The sequence below is a fragment of the Cloeon dipterum genome, chromosome X (assembly GCF_949628265.1).
Source record: "Cloeon dipterum chromosome X, ieCloDipt1.1, whole genome shotgun sequence".
In the NCBI taxonomy this organism is placed as follows: domain Eukaryota; kingdom Metazoa; phylum Arthropoda; class Insecta; order Ephemeroptera; family Baetidae; genus Cloeon; species Cloeon dipterum.
This window is the reverse complement of record NC_088790.1, coordinates 29,023,050-29,036,895: the sequence shown is the minus strand read 5'-3', so window position 1 is coordinate 29,036,895 and position 13,846 is coordinate 29,023,050.

Here is a 13,846-nt window from a genome sequence, read left to right as displayed (position 1 = left end):
GCTTCAATGCCTGGCATAAAAACGCGGCGTAGAATCGGTGCAGGGGCCAGTGGAACGAAATTTGCAGGCTGTTGATCTGTAACAATTCAATCGGGATAAATTAATGACAATATATATAATATATATTCAAATTAAAATTTGATTGATTCATTTAACAAGCAATATTAACTTGAGACATATTTGGCTATTATTTCTGCGCAGTAGACTTCATAGATAAATTTGTTTGAAATAAATTTTAAAACAATACGTGATGCAAACAACACATTCCAGCCATTTGGAGCGAGTCAAAAAATTAAGATAAATGATATGAAAGGCGGAATTGAGTGTAATTATTTCTAGGTGCGATTAACATCGCAATTGACAACGACAGGCAAAATTACAACTCATGCTCTGGCGGGTTTAATGCGCGAAATAATTGCCAGGTGTTGAAGATTGCGTTGCCAGGCGCAGAAAATCCAGCGCTGGCAAGACGGCAATCTGCGTTTTTCTGTCGCACAGCAGTTATAACCGAAGCTCACAAGAACAGCGGATGATCATCTGTGCTTTTCATGGAATATTTGAAACAGGAAAATTAAGGTTTGCACTGTTTAAGACAAATAAAAACTCAATAATTTAACAGATGCAAATAACAGTTAATTTTTAAAACCTCTGCTCAACCCAATAACACCCCTGAGTGGCCGCAGAGGCGCAGAGGGGCTTGGGCCCAATTTGGCCATCTTTTTGCCTCCTCCCACAAGACAATTGTCCGTAAAACCAACCTGTTGGGCTATTTGAGCATCTCAAGACACTTAAATAACCGTCTTTTGCAATCTCTGACATTGGGCAGCCAGTATTAAACCCTCGAACTGCTCAAATATCTCCAACGAGCCTCGGAAACAAATTACAAGAAATTGGGCATGGGGCTTACTTCGGAGTCGACAGTGAATCCTATTGCAGCTTTTAATAATCTTACCTTGCATCAAGGAGAGAAGGTCCAGCCACTCACTCAAAAGATTTGGATCCTCCAAGAATGTGAACGCAACGTCCTTGTGAGAGAGGACGTTGTTCAAATCGGACACAAGCGGCCAGTAGCAGTGGTCCTTCATCACCCGCGTTTCGCAATCAATCACTTTATGTGGGTTTTGTTTTCCCTCTGTCAACAAAAATTATGAATGTTATTTTAGTTCAAAGAATTCAAATTATCTGAGGACATTTTACTTGGCATGTAAATTTTATTCCAATTCGTGTCGAGGTGAAAATTTATGAAGGATTTGTATTTTTAATTAATTAATTAATTATGCATTAAAAAGAATAACAGAACCAATTGTTTAAAACCTGACGATGTAGGCGCCACCTTTTCACCCACTATCACCTTTTGTAAAACGCGACCCCTCTGAGCGCTAGCGAGCGGCAAGGAGCCGGAGGAGATCATTGTAAGCTAGGCCGTCGCAAGCGGTAGTCGTCGTTTCTGATAATAAATAATCAAGTGCTCAAATGATGAGAGTTGTATAATTGTTTGAGATCACCTGAAGGAAAGTAAGTTGACTTAAAGCAATTCATTTAAATAACGTAAATCTCCGTGTTTGAGCACTGTCCGTCTGACAGTGACGGAGTTAGCCATTTGAAATTCCTCTCCTTTTTTAAAATTAGTTTATAGAACAACAAGTACAAAATATTAATTCTTCGGGGGATATTGTAGTGACTGGTCTCGCCGCGAATCGATATTCTTAACAAGATATATGAGGCTGAATAGAAGCAAGCAAGGCAGCTTTTGACAATATTTGTCGTGACACAAATCACTACGCACAAAACAATTTCAGGGAAATCTGCTTCCTCAGAGGGAAAACCTGACAAAGGGCGGCTTTTAGGTTGTGCGTGGCCATGAATATGCAATTTTTTCTAGTAGCATGCCGGCGTGTTTCAAAGAGTTATTTTATTATTTCTGCCTTCCTTTCTTAAGAGTTTTTTCACGCTCTCAATAATAACCTCAGGAATCGGGCAACCATGTGCCGCAGGGGAGAGAATATGAAACGAAATATCATGGCTTTAGCAGGGGGGTCGGTCACCTGAATAGGCAATTCTTCCATTAGCTGAGTAGCGTCTATCGGGAATCGGGAGTGAATAACATGACCTTAAAATGTACCCTGGTGTGTTCAAGAACATGATTTATTTTTCATATTGCATCATGGGTAAAATTATAGCTCAAAATTTGACGCATACGAGGGAGTTGACCGCCAATAAATTGCGTAATCAGTAAAAGAATAAAAAGAAAGCTGAATTGATTCAAGAAGTGCTCTAGAATTTTTCGGAACTTTTTAACAAATAAAAAAACATGACAAGCGAAATTGAATTTTTATGGCAAAAGTTCAAGCTCAGATTTACCCTTTTTAATATTATTAATAAGATTAAAATCATCTCTAATGTTTTCCAAAAAGTTAATTTATTTTTAAAATATTTCAGTAAAAAATTTACCAGAATTCAAGAAAACCAAATTGCTAGATTTTTTTGCCCCTCATTGTCGCTTTATAAAATAACCATTACATATTTAAATATTAGTCATATTATTATTTTGAAAATAACTAGTTTTGACTTTTCTTGAGGGATGAGAGCCACTGAACCCCTTCCTTTCCTCGAACAAAAATTTCTTGACAAGAAAGGAACAATTATAGACTTTGTAGAGCTTTTGAGTGAGCACGGTCAAGGATTCGGGCGATATTTTTCTTCAGGAGAAAAAATATGAAGCCTTTATTTTGGAGGATGATCTGGAGGAGTGGACAAGAGTGTGATTAATGGTCAACACAAGAAGAGCAAAACCTCAACCAACCCTTGCTGCTGTTCAGCCTAAAATACCGAATTGAGGCGATTGAGGTGCATGCGGTGGTAGTCTCTCTAAATTCGTAGGATAAAGGGAGCGCGGGAAATATAGCCATTGCATTCAATAAATAGTTTTGCGGGGGTGGAATAAAGAAGACAAGTGCAGCAGGTCCAGGGTTATATTGTGCCGGTTATATATGTTTTGATCAACGCACACCTGCAGTCTGTTAGTGTAGTTTGAGGGAATTGTGCAAGCATTTTTCGGTGATGTTACGAAAAAAAAATCCAACAAATGTACCCCACAATTTTATGCATTTACGCTGCTCGTAAATCTTTAGCCCTAAATTAAACAAAGTAAACAATTCATTCTAAAAAAAGCAAAAGTTTAAGCTAAGTTTGTTGCAAGAAAGGTGAGAAATGAGGAAATTTAATAGTATGTACTTTTAGGAAATCACCATTTTTTAAGACTTCCCGCGGCTGTAGCTAAAGGGGTTTATCGGCATTTCAAAGAAAATTTATTACTTTTAAAGTTTCCATTGACATTAGTTGCATTTCTCTTGTTTCCCCCGTGAGCGACATTCCTTGGCATTTGTCGCTTCAATAGCAAAACAATAAAGTAAAATAAAGCTTTGTAGAGTGAATATAGCTTTTGAGAGTTGATAAATTGAAGGTTCATAAAAGGGATTGAAAAGTTTTTGTAGAGAAATGCGTCAAGAAATATTTTCGAGCTCGAGAGAAGGAAAAACTCGCAACACCTAACGCGATTTTTTAATCAATCAGGCTGAAAATTAGAGCACTGTGCGGTTGCGGTTGTGGTACAAAAAAACCGCAAACCGCACACCACAACCGCAGATGCGGTCATAATTTTGCGGTTGCGGTTTTGTTTTTGCGGTTGTTGTGGAACCGCAAAAAACCGCAAATCTTAAGAATCAAAATTTACCATTTTTATTCTGCGACTGTTTTTTATGTATTAGTATTAAGTCAGGGTTCGCCAAGTTTACAATGCGCAAAAATGCAGCATTTTTTTTAACCAGTCGGATTACATACCGCGATTTTTTCTCATTTTCCAGCAAGTAAATTATAAAATTAGAATTAAAATCATAAAAAACAATATTAATTTTCAAGGGAACGCTGCAAAACATCGTCGAAATGTCTTCAAGGAAGATAGAACAGTAGATGTGTAACGCTGTTGTAATATCTGGGAATAGGCATTTTATAACAATACAAAAATATAAAAAAACTCCTTTCTTTCAATAAATTACGTGTTAAATATAATATCAAGCCAATCAACTTCTACAACACGTTATTGATGCATCATAAATGCAATTATGGGCTTCTTTTAGTGGACGCAAGTTGATTGGATCAAGAGCCGCCACTGAAATGTGTGCCCGCAATAAAGAACCAGGTCAAAATTTTCAGAATGACGTTATTTTTAAGATATGTTGATAAATATTTCATAAATTAATATAAATTACATTTTTCCACTTTTTGGGTTCTTTGAACCTCCAAATCTCAGGTTCTAACCATTAGAATATTGCAAAAATTTCCCATCGTTAGACTCGCCTTGACCTCCGCTAAACAGCCAAAGTGCGTTTAGGGGGAGTTTACCCTCATCCCCTTTCAACCCCATTGCTACAATTTTAATAAAAAAAATTAACCTGCTTCCATTTGCATCGACTTGGTTTCAAAACATTTAAAATCATCCTATATTCCTTCTGAATTACCAACCCTTGAATTCAACCAAAAATAAAAAAAATGTTTTTAATAAAATATAAAATAATAAAATTATCCAGAGCTATAAAATGTTATTCTTTTTCGAGGGGTTTGAGGGGTGGAGGGTAAGAACCCCTTAACACTTCAGCTGCTCAGGGGAGGACAAGACCATGAGTCTAATGGTGGGAAGTTTTTGCAATTATGAATGGTTAAAAACCGAGATTTGGAGTTGCACGCAGAAAAATAATGAAATTTAAAGCCTTGCCAAAACAAAACTATTTTGTTCTATTACATTAAATAAATTGCGGTTTTGCGGTAATATTGCGGTTACCGCAACTGCGGTTTTGGTCAAGACCGATGCGGTTGTGGTGCGGTTGCGGTTTTTGATTTTAAAAAATGCGGTTACCATATGGTAATAAAAGTTGACACCGCGGTGCTCTACTGAAAATGTGAAAATACTAAACTACATAAACTGACCTCGGCAGTTAATGGCGCTGTCGATGTGGAGGTCTCCCAGCATGTGTCTGAGGCCAATGATCATGACGTGCAGCAAGTGGTACTCCTTGGTCATTTTCTTGGCGAAATTTTCGTTGGAGAAGACCTGCACACTGACGTGAACGACCCTGTTGGAAAGAGGGTCAGGTTCGGCGCTTCGCGCAAGAATCACAGCAATTCGACTATAATGAATTATGAACGCCTCTGTCATCGCCTCCTAAAGGGGAAAAAGGGTAGAAATTTGTTATTTTACGATTCATGATGATGAATGAAGACGCACCTTGAACACCGCGTCCGTAAAGAGATTGAGAAGCAGACACTATTCTCTGTGGGAATTCCATCTTCACGATCCAGAAGTTGAGTTCCTCAAGGAACGTCAAGTGCCCCTGACGTTCGAGCTTCTGCCTCATTGCTGAAACATACGGAGGGAGAGTTGTCGTTAATGATCTAATTTAATAACATTCAAGGTAAATTTAGTTGACAATGAATGAGGATCTCTCTAACACGGAAAAACCACGCTACTTCCGCGCTAGTGCGTTCAAACACACATTTAAAAAAGCAGATAAAATGCGAATGATTTTATTAACCTCAACCACATAAATGTTGTAGCTAATCGCTGATTAGGTACAAATTAGCCGACAAACTCGATTCGCTATTTTCTATTCAATATTTTTTGCCTGATAAATATGCTGAATACTTTCTTAAGTGTAAAATAATTCAATTGAAAACTGTCAGAACAGAAAAATGTTAATGCCATGATCGTCTAATTATGAGACAGTAGCCAGAATTATTACATATTACATCACACTTTTTATTGGCTGATGAAACAATTGGAAAATTCATAAACGACTGCCTGATATTTCACACTTTCACTTTCAAAGTTTTTCGGGGCGTACGAATCGCATATTTTTTATGCGCAAGCCTATTTTATAGTTGATAACTTGATAATTAAACTAAACTCTTAATAAATATGAATGTTTAGGGTTGTGCAAAACCGGTTAGCGATTATTTGTTCTTTTGCGTTTATGATGTCCGGACTATCAAATGAGTACGAATCATCAATTTTTTTAGCATTTTGACAGATTTTCAAAATCGATTATTTCATCCAAACCGACTATTTGTCGATTGACACCCATTTAAAGAGGAATGATACTGCAAAAGCCTGGAAATGCTTGTTGCCAATGCATAAACTCATCCCTTAGGAGTCAGTTAAAGCCTAAATTGATCTAAGAAGTACTGTAATTTTTTTGAGAAAATTGGCTGGAAAGTTTTAGCATGCTTTTCAAATGGTAATGGCTGTCTCCTTACTTGAAATCCGATTTAATTTCAAAGCCAAGAGTTTCCCCAATAAATTAGACAGATCTCGCCGAGAGGAATCGAAATATGCCAAGAAAATATGTTCAAGCACTGTACATTTTGGAGAAAATTGGCAAAATTTGAATTTTTATTGAAAATTGTAAATTGTTGAACAAATTGTTAATCGATCAATTGTTTATGGCATCCAACACTTAAAATAATTTTCAATTGTTGCCCAGTATCATTCCACTTTAAAGCGCTTATAGTCTGATTTTGAAAAAAAATGGAGATTTTCTCGATTTTCTCATTATTTCGTCAAAAAACCGCTCAGCGCGATTCAATGTTTTAAGCAGCAGAGAGAATGCCAAAACCAATTTATCAAAGAATAATTGATTAATACCATTTTTTTAATTCTAAAACGGGATGCACTGCTCCCTCCATTTCAGTTTTTTTTTAAATTTACCGATTAAGATAGATTAATAACGTTGTTTTACATTCTGAAACGGGGTGCACTGCACCCCATTTCAGTTTTTTTTATATATAATACTGAGTATTCTTGAATAATTTTTTTTTTTTGCTCTTTTTATCCCTGTCCGAGGACCGGAGGACCGGGAAGGGCGGGCACTGCACTAGCACGAATGCTGAATTCCGAGTGCCAATAACACCGCGAACGGATTGAATGGGCGCACCAGGCCGCACAGGGACCCAGCCCACTCAAGGGCCACTTGCCTCCGCACCGAGGACTGCATTGAAACGCTAGACATTCGTCCCGTGAAGCCAAATCACGCATGCTGCAAAGGTGCAAACCAGCCCGTCGAGCAATTTGAGCAATTCGAGTCACTAAACTAACCACTTTTTGCCATTTCTGACATTGGGTAGCCATGCAGTATTAGATCTCCGAACTGCTCTAATACCTCTCATTGCTTTGACACTCCTGAGAATGCCTTAACAATGCGAGCCAACGGGCTGGTTCAGTAGCCTTTTTTAAATAAAAATATTTGTAATCTTTAGCGGACTGTTAAGTTCTACTTTAACTAACACTCAATCGATGATTTTTAAATGTATTTTGACGTACATATAAAATTAATTAAAATTATTAAATTTTAACTGTCTAAAATACTTAAAACACGTGTACAACATTCCACAAGAGCTAATATTGATCTAAAAATTAAAAATGCTTTCATCAAAATTTTATCAAATTTGGTATCCTTAACCTAATCCTTTTGCTTAAAAAAATTGATTTTTTGCCTTTAGGATCATATGAAACCTATTATTTGATAGATTATTTGCCTAGAAACCTATTATAAAACCGATTATTTGCATCTAAATTTCCGACTGTAATAATCGTAATAATCGACTATTTTTGCACATCCCTATTTATTTTCATCGCTATACTCCAAAGGCAAATATTAACTAAAAATATAAAACCCTCTCCTGGCATGGCCAAGTTTCGCGAATTTTTCAAAGAGTTTACGGCACCTTAAAAAACTTACAAAAATTTAGAAGCGTAACCCCAGAGAAAATAAGAGTGCAACTTGTTAAGAGCTTAATCCTGCCCCATTTTGACTATGGCGATATTGTGTGTTGTAATCTCAGTACCTGTCAATTAAATAAGCTACAAATACTGCAGAATAATGTAATTCGTTAAATTTATAATGTTAAACGTGGCCAAAAACTGTCTGATCTCTATAAAAAATGTCAAATATTAAATGTAGTCGATAGGAGAAATCTGCACGTGTTAGTGCAGACACACAGATATTGTAAGCGAATTTTTGTATTTAAAGTAGCATTATATTTAGGCCACCACCACCCTCGAAAGACCCTCCCTAAAGACGGAACCCTGATGCCACACTCCTCCTCTTCCCACCATTTTAACTTAGGGCACAGTTGCCGCGGGTCACAGTTGCCTGTCACTCGTTTTTATTGTGAGCGTGAAAAACTTTTAAGAAAGGAAGGCAGAAATAATAAAATAACTTTTTGAAACACGCCGGCACGCTATTAGGAAAAATTATGTAATCATGGCCACCCACAACCTAAAAGCCGCCCTTTGTCAGGTTTTCCCTCTGAGGAAGCAGATTTCCCTGAAATAGTTTTGTGCGTAATGATTTGTGTCACGACAAATATTGTCAAAAGCTGCCTTGCTTACTTCTATTCGGCCTCATACATCTTGAAAGAATATCGATTCGCGGCGAGATCAGATATTCTTTTTATTGCATAGTTAATTAATTAATTAGAAATACATACAACTCCATCATAAATTTTCACCTCGATACGAATTGGAATAAAATTTACATGCAAAGTAAAATTTCCTCAGATAATTTGTATTCTCTGAACCAAAATAACATTGACAATTTTTGTTGACAGAGGGAAAACAAAACCCACATAAAGTGATTGATTGCGAAACGCGGGTGATGAAGGACCACTGCTACTGGCCGCTTGTGTCCGATTTGAACAACGTCCTCTCTCACAAGGACGTTGCGTTCACATTCTTGGAGGATCCAAATCTTTTGAGTGGCTGGACCTTCTCTCCTTGATGCAAGGTAAGATTATTGAGGGATTCGAACGGGTTAAAAAGCACTTTAATGTTCAGCCTGTCCACTTGTGTGTTTCTGGCTAGTAAAATGTGCTAAATCAAAGCAAGGGACCAAAGTTGAAGCTCGCACTTATTGCTAGCGACTCCATTTTGGGAAGTTGTGACATTCTTTAAAAATTATTTTAAGCTTGAAATAATAAAAAGTTTGCAAATTGATTTAAATTTTGAGATGTATGTGATCTAAAATCTGTTACTTTTTGAAAATGCTTGTTGCCAATGCATAAACTCGTCCCTTAGGATTCAGTTAAAGCCTTAATTGACATAAGAAGCGCTGCAATTTTTTGAGAAAATTGGCTGGAAAGTGACCGCGCTTCTCAAATGGTAATGGCTGTCTCCTTACTTGAAATCCGATTTATTTTCAAAAGCAAGAGTTTCCCCAATAAGTGGCATGCATCGTTGGACAGATCTCGACGAGAGGAATCGAAATGTGCCAAGAAAATGTTTTCGAGCACTCTAAATTTTGGAGAAAATTGGCAAAATTTGAATTTTAACTGTAGGAATGTCCTTTTTTATTATTGCAAATTGTTGAACAAATTGTTTATCGGTCAATTGTTTAAGGCATCCAACAATTTAAATAATTTTCAATTGTTGCCCAGTATCATTCCACTTTAATGGCAAACAAATCGCGTACAAATACTATAGATTGTAGTCTAAGTCTAGATCTTTGCTTTTTTCGGCAAACTCGTAATTAACTTTTGTATCAACAATTGTGATTTTTATCTTGTGTAAAATAATCATTGCTTTAATTGTATTAGGGAGCGAATTAATGAGAAAAAATGCAATTTTATACCGACTTTGGTCTTCTCGTACAAGCCCGCGTCGATTCATTCAAGAGTGCGGCCGGATTTTATTTTGCGTCAGATCGATCTATTTTTTCGTTTCTAATTGGCGTAAACGCTTTGGTCTTGAAAAAATATAGTTCAATTCTTAGTTTAGAAATTAATTGAACATGAACAATTTTCCGCTAAACTGATTATAAACCGAGATATTAATTAAAAACACCAATTTTACAATATTTAAAATATTAAATCAACTTAAAATACGACAGTTGATTAACTAGTAAAAATATATTGCCTTCATTGGTCTGGAAATTACCAATGTCAAAAGAATATTTTGATCTAAATGTTACCATTTTTTATTTTAACTTCGAACGCAAGAATATCAGTTCCTTCCTGATATTTTTACGGTTCAGATGTCGCCATTCCACTGCGTTTTACAAAAAATATAAATAAATGTATACTCAATTATCGTTTCCTATGATTGCTAACTTTTTAAGAACGATTTTAATTTAGAATACTGGTGTACGGCACAAATTTTCCCGCGCTTGATATTCGATTTTTGTGGATGAGAATCCAAGTGCGGTGCTTTCGTGATTTTTCACGCACCCCCAGCATCGCGCCAGTCAATGCATTATTGTCAAGCACACAAAAGCGGTCGGCTGCAAAGGAAAAGTTTGACTTGCGAGCGACTTTTTTAATTGTGAAGCAGCGCGCCCACTTTTGATGCACAGCCTAAATATGTGCACGGGCTAAACACCCTGGATCGGAGGGTGCTGCGGTGCAAGCTCGTCTCGCGGTCTCATTTGAAGCGAGTGAACGGCAACTGTGACTCGCGGCAATCGTGCCCAAAGTAAAATTTTCAGAATTTAATTAACTAGGAGCAGACTCGATTGTCATGTTATTATCTTGATCTCAACACACACATTTTGAATATATACGATGCGAATTAAGCAGGAAATCAACGATATTGTAAGCAAATTTTTGTATTTAAAGTAGCATTATATTTAGGCCACCACCACCACCCTCGAAAGACCCTCCCTAAAGACGAAACCCTGATGCCACACTCCTCCTCTTCCCACCATTTTAACTTAGGGCACAGTTGCCGTGGGTCACAGTTGCCTGTCACTCGTATGGGAGTGTGCTATAGTATGATATTTACGTTTCAATCGTGTGTGTTTACCTTGCATAACGTTACAAAAATTGCACTCGACTTTTTTACATTTTGAGGTATACGGAAAAACCAAAATAAAATATCATTCATATTTATTAAGAGTTTAGTTTATTATCAAGTATAAAACAGGCTTGCGCATAGTAAATATGCGATTCGTACGCTCCGAAAAACGTTAAAAGTGAAAGTATGAAATATCATACATTTATTTATGATCTATATACAAGTCGTTTATAAATTTTCCAATTTTTTCATCAGCAAGTAAAATGCGTGATGTAGTAATAATTCTGATTATGTACTGTATAATAATTATACGGTCATGGCATTAACATTTTTCTGTTCTGAAAGTTTTCAATTCAATTATTTTACACTTAAACATTCAGCATAGTTAGGAAGGCAAAAAATATTGAATACAAAATAACGAATCGAGTATGTCGGCTAATTTGAACCTAATCAGCGATCAACTACAAAATTTTTGAGGTTGAGGTGAATAAATCTTTTGATTTGAAAATATATTTGATGTTTTTACACTATTCTAAATACTCTAGGAATTATAAATGCTATTCCTGGTTAATAGCTTTGTAGTTTAGATTGGCGACTCCTCCATGACAGCATGTACTCTTGTCTCTTTTTATAAATTGCGCATGGTCATCTGTCATTTGTAACATTGATACAAAGTTAAATGTCCAAAATTTTCCCATCATCAAGGTTTTCAAAGAACGACCGTTCAAGAAGGCATGTTCAATCTGAGCCTGCAGTTTTGGCTCGTGAAGATACCAACAGCCCCTGCTAAAATAAAACCAAGCGAAATTTGTTGATGGCTTCGGCAGTGAGCCAACAACATACTTGTCAGGCTCTCTTATGAAACCCTTTGGGTATGGTTCCCGACACAACGCACAGTTGAGCGATACAAATGCTACTCCCATGGCACAAGTGAAACAGAATACGTGGCTGCAGGGAAGTCTCACGGGCAACTCAACATTTGAGAGGCAAATCGAACAATCGTCCAATTTTTCAGAGCAGGCGGCTGGGCTTGATTTGTCTGCATCTGCACTGTCTCCGATGCCAACTGCTGGGATGTTGGAGCAAAGTTTTTTCGCGTTCATTTCTTCCAAGAGTTTATGACAAAGCGGAACTTTAACCGTGACATTAGAATTTAATGAGTCAATTGCTTCGGTAATTCTGGTGTTATTTTTATCGCTGCCTGGTGCGAGGTTTTCCAAGTCTAAATCAATGACTGACTCGTTTGTGTCTTCGCTTGCGTTGCTGCTTGTTTCGTTTGTGTCTTCGCTTGTGTTGCTGCTTGTTTCATCATCACTGGATGAGTCTGAGTCGCTGGAGCTTGATTCTTCGTTGTCACTGCCTGAATCAGAATGAATCGATTCGATATTTTGCACGTTCAGAATCTCATTAATGCTGGCAAAATCGGAATCAAGTAGCACATTATTTGACTCTGTGGTGCCCGAATCTGAAACACGGTCACACGAAACAATTTCACTATCAAGGTTATATGCAAGATTGTTATTTTCTCCTAGATTACTAGCTGTATCAGAGGAGTCGCTCGATGCTTCATTGTCTCCAAAGTTACGTTCACTGATAACTACGGAGTAATTGGCTGAATCAGAGTCAATATTGCTTTCGGGGAAATTGTCATTTGCAGAAATTTCTAATCCACCAGTGTACGCATCTTGTCCACTTTCACAAGCGTCCTTTTCATTCTCCATGCTGTCAAATTTGATAGCTATTGATCTATGGCACCAGATGTGGGATGTTTTCCGTTGCCCGCTCTGAAACAGATCCCATTCAAAATTTAATTAATTTCAGTTGTAAATAGTTTTTCTTCTTTAGGAGGCATAGTTCTCCCCAATAGTGAGCGACACTTATTTATCTGAGCCTACTTATATAATATTTAATTTCAGGTTACACCCTATGAAACGCCTCTAACAACAGTAACATTCAGGATGGGCAAATAAAGTCGGTAAAAATTGACAATTACCCTTAATCCTATCGCGAAATCGTCCTGTTCAATAAATCGTCGGTCTTAATTTATTCTGTAAATTGGCTCTGTAAAATAAAATGTATAAAACAAAAGAATATGTGTGAAATATATGAAATATTTAATAAAACGCGAAGGCTTTTCAATATCTTTGTGGCGGACTTGCCCGACGCCGTGAAAAACTGCACCTTGGTGCAGTACGCTGACGATGCAACCATCTATAAAAATATTGCAACACAAGAGGAAGCTGACGAATTTCAGGGCGATCTCAACAATATTGATATATGGTGTGCAAACAATGGCATGGAACTGAACGCGAAGAAATGTAAAATTATAGACATAACGCGCGCGCGACTGCCCCTTCAATTCGAATACACCCTCGGTGACACACCGCTGCAATACGTGGACTCACAACGGATGCTCGGCGTGCACATCGCGCGTGATCTCCGCTGGCGAATGCACACAGACATCGTGCGAGCAAGAGCGGCGCAGCGCCTTAGTTTTGCAGCGCGCAATTTGCGAGGGTGTACGCCGCGTGTAAAGAGAATTGCATACCTGACCATGGTAAAGCCAGTTATGACCTTCGGCCTTCCCGCCTGGCACCCAACGACGCAGGAAAACATCACCAAGTTAAGCAGAGTGCAAAACAGGGCGATGCACTTTGTTTACGGAAAAATCCTGCCAGAGCCGAAGTTGCAAAAAGTGGTGCCTTTCGACATGCACCTGCAGCACACTGACCTCGTGTTCTTTCATAGATGCCGGAGCGGACACACTGATTTTGATGTTAGAGCGAGAATCATCCAGGGGCGCGCACTGCGAGGTGACAGCATGGCACATCCCCGCCTTCAGCCGCCCCCCGCGAGGACAGCTTTTGGCCGAAGTGCCTTTTCATACAGGGTCTGTAAACCCTGGAACGACCTGCCACCGTTGTTGAAAGACTGCGACGCGTCAAGATTTCCCTCCCTGTGCGAGCAGTACTTGTGGTGTAAATTTTAATGTGTTGTGATGTGATA